This window comes from Stegodyphus dumicola, chromosome 4 (assembly GCF_044657685.1).
Source record: "Stegodyphus dumicola isolate Sdum_Otavi_A_Nest chromosome 4, ASM4465768v1".
In the NCBI taxonomy this organism is placed as follows: domain Eukaryota; kingdom Metazoa; phylum Arthropoda; class Arachnida; order Araneae; family Eresidae; genus Stegodyphus; species Stegodyphus dumicola.
The window spans coordinates 216,307,481-216,318,596 of record NC_140771.1 but is presented as its reverse complement, the minus strand read 5'-3'; positions in this window follow the sequence as shown (position 1 = coordinate 216,318,596).

Here is an 11,116-nt window from a genome sequence, read left to right as displayed (position 1 = left end):
GTAACTAATAATTTCGTTCCTTATTATATTTTATGTACATTTCTGAAATTTTTTCTTAATTTTCTCCTAATTGATAGGGGATTTGTTAATTTAATTACTGGAAACAAAAATTACCATTGTTTTTATTAAAGGCACTAATGATCATAAATCTATGTAAAATACATAATTTATTTTTAATGGCCGTTCTCAGAACGGCTTAGTATGCACATAAAATATTTTCATAAAAATTAGATCTACACTAAAAGGACTAGCTAATAAACTTTAAAAAAGCTTCTAAAATTCGCATGTTTTACATGTTAATAATGCAAAAGGAAAGAAAGAATATGTTTAAATTTACAAAACATTATTTACAAATTGTTTTAGGACTGTTTCAAAATGTAAAATATCAAAGTAACCGTGCCATTGTTTTAATGGTGTTTTTCTTCTAAATATTGTATAATGCGTGAATAGAACGACTGAGACGTGCAGCTTAACAATATAATTTCATAAACACTCGTAGCGTACCTCTCAGAACTTTGTAACCCAACTCCTCAATTCGTACACTGAAAACATTTCGATCACTAAAGAAACTATGATTTATATTTTATCAATACTGTTACTTTCAGTGGCATCATATGGAGTTCAAGAAAATGCAGTTTAATGGATTGTTTCTATGGTTTCTAAACCTTTTCTAGAGGATTTAGTTTCGAACTTCTAACTTCTAAATATTCCCAGAGATATGTTGCTTTTAAATTATTTATTGTGTATTTCAAATTTTGTAAACGTTTAACGAATTTTTGATTAACAGACTCAACGATTTCAAAGCGAGCAATGGCAACACTGTGCGGAAAAAAATTTTTATCTCCATTGCGCGAGACTATCGGAAATTCTAAAAATACTGTTTTTAAATATATTTTTAGCCCAAGGATTATTAGCCCAAACGATGTCTTAACGTGTATGCATATGTAAATGAAAACACGCCCCTTTGCAGGAAACATAAAATCTTAAAGCTTTCCTATTTTATTTTAAAGACTTTTTTTTTTTTCAAATCTTAGTTGACTGAATATTTTATAATGGTGATGACTTATAAACTGGCTGAATGAAGCTTGGATAGCTTAACAGGAAAGTCGTGTAAATTTTAAATGATTCTAATGCATCTTCCCTATTTAATATTAAATCTTAAATGTGTTCGGAAGATTTTCTTCAAGTTATATCTGTGTTTGCTATAAATGTACACTTCCGGAAAGCACAGTTGAAAAGCAATATTCCAATTAAATTTATTGCTCGGTGGCATGTGTTTAAAAACTCAGTGGTGATGAAATTAAAAATACTTAGTAGGAATTAATGAGGATCTGATAATGTTTTATGATTTAATAGGCATTCTTTTCCAGGAATATTTCAAGTTCTTGAATAGTTTATTTTACTTTCCATAATATATTTTTTCAAGAAACAATAAAACTCTGCACCTGGCTATACTTGTACTAGCATAATTAAGATACTAACTTACCCTTCACCACCTCATTGCTAGAGAAAGTAAAATAGCAGGCACATAACAACGTAGAGACTCTCAATGATAAGTTCCTCAGTTTGTAATGATATTTACCAGTTCGAAAATTTAAAGAACTTGAAAAAAAAAATTCTTCTACGCCCCCTTTCAACATACTACAGACTAATATACGCTCTACTAGTTTTAAACGGATATTATAAAGAAATAACTTTATTGGATGTCGTAATATTTATAATATAACTTCAGTAATAATGATAATAGTAATAATAATAATTAAAAATTTTAAAAATCTGAAAGCTTTCAGATTTTATATCACGCTCAAAGGGGCGTTTTTTTAACGTTTTGTGTATTTAAAATGTCATGCTCTTCGCACTTAAATCATAAAATTCGATTCAACAGCAATATCACAAAATAATTTAAAAAAGAGCATATCTTTAGAATTACCGATACACAATCCCGCGCGCAGGAGATAAAATTATCTTTTTTTCATACAGTGTTGCCATTGTTCGCTTTGAAATCATTGAGTTTGTTAATCAAAATTTCATTAATGTTTTACAGAAAATGAAATAGATAATAAAAAAATTCAAAATTTGGGCTTCCAGATGCTCATATTAGAGTGAAGGACTACATTATTCAAAATTTAAAGACTCAGGTACATTTCAACAGTGCGAGAAACATACTTGCATACATTCATGCATATTCTTCATTATTTTATTTCTTTCAATATAATATAGAACTCTAATATTTGGTGGCAGCTATTTGAAAAGTGAAACGCTCCTGAATACCACGCGCCTTTGTGGTGTAATTGGAAAGAACATTGTCGAAGCTAGATTCTTAGGGAGGGAGTTGCACATTTTTCATCTCTTCTCTTTCGACAAGAAAGCTAATGAGTCTACAACTTTTGAAGTTAGCGAAACAGCATCACAAAATATTCAAGTTATTGGATACGAAAGAACTACAAACATCAAACATCTTTCTACATCATCTAAATACACGTTAAATATCAAATGTATAACTTATTTTATTTAAGTGGTACACTAGATATTAAAAATGCAAAAACCTTTCATTATTTTTTCTGCTTATCTAAATGAGATGTCTGTGAATCTCTAAAACGCAACAGTATTCATATATACTCACTTTATTTATACAAAGAAATTTCTACATGATTTTGATTTTACATGGTTTGACAAGGAAATCATCCAATTCCCATTTTACTGTATTTTCATCGAACACGGTTCAAAAGATTTTTTTTAACTTCCATTTAAATTTAATTCTTTATAATACATTCCTTTCTCAAAACACAATTCTTCAAATTTATGTTTGAAACAACGATGGCATGAACAGTAAATGTTAATAGTCATTTAAGCAGTTTGATTTAAATAAAGTTCGTTTTCGAAATTTAGTATTCAATATATATATACTTTTTACAAACATTTGAGTGTTTAAACTACACATTTTGAACTCTAAACTTACTAAAAAATGAAAGTATATTACCATATATGCGCTACACAATTTTACTTGATGTTCTATAAATTCAACAAAAATTCCATCTTCCTTTTTTGGGGATGGAAAGTGTGCTTTTATTAAAATTATTATGGAAAGCTTAGCTGCATTTAGGAGTAAAAAATCATTTCATGATGAGTATTAAAATAATATTATAAAAGTAGTTTAGCTAACACTATAAAGTATTTAAGGAAACTTATGAAACTTATCTACAAACTTGAGTATAATATTTTCGGGTCAAATAAAGCACTTACTAAAAAAACATTCTAATAAGAATATGCTACAATTAAATTATTATGCTTATTAGCAAACTAATTACTTAATAAGACTGTATGATAACTGTCATAAAATTAATCAATAGAATTATATAAAATAATACAATATATAACAGTTAAGTTAACATGATAATATAACGTCATATTTTACAATATATAATAGCTTCAAAAATACGATTGTTATATAATAATTATAATCCAACTGATAAGAATAAAATATTATAAAAAAGTTCAAATTATTAAAAACGTCGTTTAAATTAAACAAAAATTTTGATATAATTGAATTTGGGGGGGAGGGTTACTGAATATTCATAACTGAAATATTTTTTTTCCCTTCTATTCTTTGACGTACCTTTTAAAATTTTACAGGTTATGCAAATAACCTTTAAAAAACTTATTTGCATAATATATACAAATATATTCAAATAAGCTTACACACATTTGATTTAATTACGGATACAAAGAGAAAATTTTCAAATGACTGAAAAGTCAAATTAGTTAGCGGAACTCCCTTCTCCAGAATGTTCGACCCAACGGGATTTTCACACTTGTAACGCAAATGTTTCCACCTCGTAAGAGAAATAAGACAAAAGTTAAACACAAAACCTCCGACAACTCTTTGAATGCTCTTTATTCTTAAATGAAAATGGGTCACGTCATAGAGAACGGCAAACAAAGTGCGGATGGTATTCTGTTAGCCTAGATTCAAACGGATGAGTCGAAGGAAGAATACTATGTTAAACAGAGTTAGAAACAAATTTAGACATAGAAAGAAGAATAATATGAATGTCATAATGTTGGAATGTTAACTTTGTACTTCCCGGAAGATTTATATATATATCCAGTTTTCTGACAACAAAGGAAAAAGCATTTTTCCCCTGAACCATTGTATTAATTTAACAAAATCAAAATAATCCAGTTTGCAATTCGGAATAGTTTGAATTGTAACTCAATTGTCTTTAGATTTGTCAATTATTCAAATTTCATGAAAATAATTTATTTTGCTTCCAGGAAAGGTCATTAAAACAAAATTAAGTACGTGATAAATAACAAATGATCTTTATGATTAAATTTTCTATGCTTTTGGGAATTCGTCGTAGCGTAAATTTGGTTCCTGATGCATTTTCCTTGCAATCCCAGCCTCTAATGTAAATTTTAAAATGTTTTCGTATCGATATAGTTTTTTAAATACCTACAAATGCACTTATTCATTTGTAAGTTTTCGTTCTTTCAAGGTAGTTAGGTTTACCAGAATTCAATAAATTTATAAATAAAAGAACACAGCTTTGAAAAAGGGAAAGTATTAGTGTATCTAATGTTAACAGTTTCCAATGAATTTGGGAAATGGTATTAAAATTTTATTGTTTCGAGTTCTTAATTTTTTTTAAAGCATCATACATTTTGAAGGAAACCTAACTTTGTACTTTACTTTTGTTGTTCTTCTTCTTTTTTAGTCCAAAGCGGCAATTTGCCCGGAAGGACTATTAAATTCGTTTTGGCATTTTCTGTTGGTTCACTATAAACGGCGATTCACTTTTCAAATTGTTGCCACCAAATATTACAGTTCTGCATTATATTTCAAGAAATTAAATAATGAAGAATCTGCATGAATATATGCATGTTTCTCGCATTGTAAAAAAAAAAGCAACAGTACCTAGAGATATCAAATTTTGAATAATGAAGTCCTCCACTGGAATATAGCCAATTGGAAGCCCAAATTTGGAATTTAAAATTTGTTTTATTATCTATTTCACATTTTGTAAATTTTAACAAATTTTTAATTAACAAACTCGATGATTCCAAAGCGAGCAACGGCAATACTGTACGGGAAAAAAAGAAACTTTTTTATCTCCAGCGCGCGAGACTGTGTATTGGAATATCTTTAAAGATATGTTCTTTTTAAATATTTTGTGATATTGCTGTTGAATGGAATTTTAAGGTTTAGCCCGAAAACTATGATGTTTCATAAAATAATAGTAGCACGTAAAACATTAAAAAATATAATGCCCTTTGGGCGTAATGTAAAATCTGAAAGCTTTTAGATTTTTTTTTTTTTTTTGGGCAAGTTCAAAACAGTAGCATAATAGTATTTAGGTTCATTCAAACTTATTTCTTTTACTCAGAACTGAATGTTTAGGTGATTTATTATTTTATTAATGCTATTAATATTTAAATAATGTTCTTATTTACATGGTTATCAAGTGTTATCGAAACAGTTATACGTATTCTTAAGAAATCCGAATTCTATAAATGTTATTCACGTTTAATCATTATTGATAGCTAACATTAAATGTCCATTAACATTCTTTTTGCATAAAAACGAATTTTGAGATAAATAAAAAAATAAATATTCCCTCGATGTTATAAATATAGAAAAAAGGTTTCCATTATTTAACTGATTATAGTGCATTGTTGTAAGTTATTCATAGGACAAATTTAATTCCTTTGGATCTTTTTGTTTTCGAATATCAGTTTCTCGTTTTTAAAGAAAACTTGGCCTTATGGGGAAAAGCAGGCATTACAGACCTTTATTAGTGATCTTGAATAGTTCTCAGTTTTGCCAATGAAATTCGCGTTAATTTCGAATGCTCTCGGTACCGCTTATTTCTCCCTGAAAATGGCAATATCTTCATCAAATAAAACGTACGTTATTGAAATACAGGCAAAGAAAGAAAATTCAGAGTTCGTACGGCACAGTTTCAATTCTTTTTTATATTTGTGTTTTTACTCTGTGATTCTGAGTTACAAGCTGCATCGAGTAGCATTTTTCTTTTGGTTTTCCATTCGTCATGCAATGCATCGTCATCATTATTCAAATTTCATTCTTTCGTCACGTTCCGTAAGACAGATTGCTAGATGATAGGAAAGAAAAGAGCTGCTAAAATATTAGAATTCGTAGCACTATTAAAATAGTTCTTTTCCTCTGGAAAATCCACTAAAACTAGGACATGTTTCGTTTCCTGTTTTGGAGGAATATTTACATCTGGACGCGAATATCTCTTTTACAAAATTAGAATTACGTTCTATAATAACCTTTTGATAGCTTTATGAATATTCTATACGGTAATTAACTCTCTATTAATCTTTCTGTTGTTTTAAATCTTCATATTCTGTACTTTCAGAAATTCTGGAGTTTCACTCCTTCTGTTTTTCCTATAAATGTGGCTTTGGATAAAGTAGTGGAATTATATAAATCATTTCTGGACGAGTGCATATACTAATCCGTATGCCTCTCATATTTTATTTTATGATAGTGTATTTTACTTGGAAACAAATTATAATGCCAAATTTAAGAAAAACAGAAATTCTAGAATATAGATTGGAAATCTATAAATTTTCTGAAATAAGGAAAATTTTAACTTTTAAAGAACACTACAACAAAAATAAGTCTATCATTTATATATGTCTAACATAGAAGACAATTAAAATACAGTAATTTAAAATCTTGCAAAATGTGATGTCGTGTGCGTTGAACGCACATAAAAGTTAGAGCGCTTAGAGCCTTTTGTAAACCTTCTATACAGTTATGTACTGATAACAACGTGTTTCAGGGCTGACCAGCGGCTGAGCGGTAAAGCCGCTGAGCACTGGAAGTTCGGTCTGAGGTTCGAATGCCGCGAAAAGGGCTGGCTGCCTGGGCGTTTTCATGTTTTCCTCCATGTGTAACATGTATACGAGCCAGTTTCCCTTAGAAAGTCTTCCCCGAAGACTATCTGCCTAAGGGGCCCGAGACTCAATCACATAATCGGGCCAAAGCATTTGTTTTCTTTTAAGCATCAAAACACACGTATTAAATACGTGTATTTTCCTACAAAATTTTAACAGTGTAAGTAACTACTTACTGACTGGAACTTTCTTCATTGAGACCTGTATAAAAATTAAATTTCATGTAGTGGCATCACGCTGCCATTTTCTTAAAGCCTGTCCTATTTTATTACTTTCGTAAATCAAAGCTATGAGTCAATCTACCATCCAAGAGATCTTAGCCGCGTAATATGTCTAATTGCCTCGTTTCAATATGACATCCAAACACGGGAAGGTTTAAGCGCTTTTAAAGTATGTTGTAACAATATAGAGTTCAAATTATCAAAACCTTTCGATTTCTCCTACATTCTATTAACCATATAGATTTAAAGATCAGCTATATGATGACATTTTGTCTTTCTTAATGAGTTCAATAAGAAATGGGTGATTTATGAGTTGCATTCGCTTTACGAAACAAGTCATGGGGGAATATGACTCTACAAGCTTTGAGAAGAGCTATCTCATGCCATCATCATTCATAAAGAAAGATGATAGATGACCTTTTCCCCCAAACCTATGCCCATATTTTAAAAATCATTTACATCCTAGTGAGAGACACACAGGAATGTAAGTAGACACACAGGAATGTAAGTAGACACTTCACAGGCCAGCATAGGAGGAAAAGGATCTGTTATTTAAAAAAAGCAGACGAAGCTTGACATAGTGAAACAAAAAAGAACTTCTCATGGAACATACAAACTTGAGGTTTATGTCGTTGCTTCTTGTTTGTACAAATTAGCGAACGCGATGAAGTCTTCTTTTTACTTTCCATTACATTATTTCAATATTTTTAATAAAAACGAATCAGTCTCAACTTTAGGTGGCTTACTAGTAGTCGAAATGCTACCCTTGGCTAAATACTGGCAGTTCGACCTAGATTCGACTTCAGGCTAAAGGGATTGCAATATTCAAAAAGCTAACCCTAACAATATATATTAGATTCAGGATTGAAAATCATCATAGAGACGCCATGATGATTGAGATACTTATCATAAAAATAAAATATTGTTTCAAGTAACAACATAACAACATGCTTTTTAATGAGAGTTTTCTATGAGTTGTGCAAAATCAAATTGAGAAGCTTACAAATCTTATCATTTTGTATCTAGTTTAAATATAAAATTAATTCTGTGTTTAAAACCTCTATTATTCAGCTTATATATCTTTATATCTTTGCCATTAAGCCTCTTTTTGATCACTTATAGCCACCTCCTTGAGAGTGCTAATTTATGATTTCGAGACGAATAAACAGCTTGCTAATTTTAATTAGTTGTAACATACAGTTCTGATTTTTCCTCAAGCTAAGCTCACAGAAACTCAATAAATCAAGAAAACAATTCAATAAAATTCAAAATGTAAAATAATATGAAAATAAATTGATGTAATACAAATTTATTTCCCATTCACAATTTGCTTTAGGCAAAATATTTCACTTTTCATACCAACAAGACACAGCAGAGGACAGTATAGCCTCAAGGGACAGTTGATTCTTACAACGCATGGCTTCTCATGCGTACATAACGGTCCGTCACAATAAGTATTTAAGTGAAAACGAAAACAAAACACGCTACGTAAACTTATCGACAGTTGTGAAAGTAAGGCATCTTTCTGAATGAAATTCGAAAGCGACAAAAATTTTGTAGTATAAAAACAATGTACGCTTGGAAGTTATACCTAACCGTTAGTTAAGTTTACGCATATTTACGTCTTCAGGTATTATTCTAGATCTTTTTAAATATTTTTATCAAAATATTTAACAAATATATTAACTTTTCAGAGTACAACTAGTCATGCAAAAATGTTCGAGGGAAAAATACTCATTGCACTTAAAAAACTGTATTGTGTGCTCAAAAATGTTTCTGATGCAGGCATGCATAAAATAAGATGGCAAAACGCGACATTTTTAAGCGCTAATTTTACATTCCTCAAAGAATTAATAAATATAGTAATATCTTGCAACATATCTTTAAAACAAAACTTTTTAAATTATTGAAAATCATGAAGTATAGTTTTGTATTTATAAGCTAGCTATTTTAAATTAATTAATAAATGAAAAGTGTGTTAAATCAATTATCCTATTTAGGTAAGTATATTTTAATTTCCAACATTTTGACGTCAAAGAATTTCTTAGGAATGGCTCTAATTCTAATCTAAGAACAAAGGAAATTCTGCTGAAATTGCAAAATCACATTCAGACAATTTTGATGACCATCAGAAATTATTCTCTCACCTGAATGCATGAACTGAAACTTGTCATAGAAACAAAGCTAACGAAACTAGAATCTACAGTTGTGGAGCAATAACTTTTCACCCTATACAGATTAATTGTCTGTCAACTTGTAATGTTTATGGCTGTATATATCATATAAATATGAGCAGGGTCAGAAAGTCCTATAAAAGGAAATCACCCCCTAACAAAAATAGCCCTCTTTCGAGGATTTTGCTGTGATTAATTTTTTCCCCTTTTCCAATGGATGTGATGATTAATGACTTGTGCCTGGATTGCAGAGCCCAAGTCATTTCATCAACTTCTTATAGGTAATGTTAGCTATGACGCACCACAGGAGACATACAATATCGTATCTGCGAAGAAGGCACAGATCTAAAAAATGCGCGTATCTTATTCTGCATTTGACCCTGTGGCATCCCAACAGTCTAATGGCCCATATAACTAAAAATATAAGCATGAAATGAAATAAACTCAAAGTTTAAATTAACAGTTTAACCCTCTTTTTCCAGAAGACAGTAATGACAGATATTTCGCAAATTATTTCATAAAATTCAGTTCCTTGATAAAAGTTTAAACAAATTGCAAAAACAATCTTACATAACATCGTTATTACCAAGTTCATATTACTATTTGATGTCCAAATATCAGCTTTTTTTCCTGGCTTTTTATAGGTTAAAAAAAAGGTTTAAATTTTGAAATCCGTAAGCAAAATGTTTTCGAATAAAGCTTTAAAAAATACTTCAGAGCACCTTTATTTCAAATAACGCGGGCTTAAACACGTACCGATGTTTAGACACTCTCAAAACTAGCTGTCGTTTAAACATACAATTAGTACCATTCTCCCGGTTTGCTGGTAGAATTCCAATGAGATGAAAGACATTTAAAGTGGGTTATCACTGACATCTGGCTCAAAATATGGGTCAGGTTCAGTTTCGCCTTCAACCTTAGGGAAAGAGTCAATATCCGGCTTTTCCCTCAGAAGTAGTTATTTTAACCTGTGATTATCTCTTACGAATAGCATTTTAATATCATCATTGACTCGCAATTATAGTTTTGGGACATACGCTTCCACTCCATTATCATTAAATAATGCTAAGACAGGGTTCATATTAAAACTGGGCCTTTTTTATGTAGAACTGGTAGGTAATTTTCAGTATGTACATTAGAGTTCTCTGGACTTTTGATACAGTGGTTAAATAATATCAGTTGCTTTTTAAAATAGTGCAGTTTTCCTTACACACGCACTTTATTTCAATACATATTTATGAAATATAGTTTTCATTTCATTCATTTTTTTCAAATATAATTCTGATAGCAGAACAGATTGGCATATACTGATTGATGTGCTTGGGTTTGATATTTAAAAAGCTATGTGTCTTCGGAATGTTAGGTTACATTATATTATTTATTTTCTATTCACATGGAATGGAAACTTAATTAATTAACTATTAAATGTTAGTTTAAAAATTGAAAACTCACAAAAGTCTGGAAATGTCCGAAAAAGATTCAGTAAGCCTATCTATTGCATATTTTACAGTTTTTTTATCCTTTTGTTTCTCACACTAATTCGAAATAATTCAACACAGATTGAGAGAAAAAACGTTGCCGATTTTCAAGTTAATGTAATTTGCTCTGTTAAGCTTACGTTAGTTATTTCTAACACAAATGTGTATGTATTGGACGACCTGTTTTTTACTTACTCTTTTTGCTTAGAATTTATTTTGCGTTACGTGAGATATAAGTGTATTGCTTTCTTGATCAGTAGTTCGCCGTGTTGGCTGCCGTATCGATAATCCTGAGTTCGAATTCCGGATAACG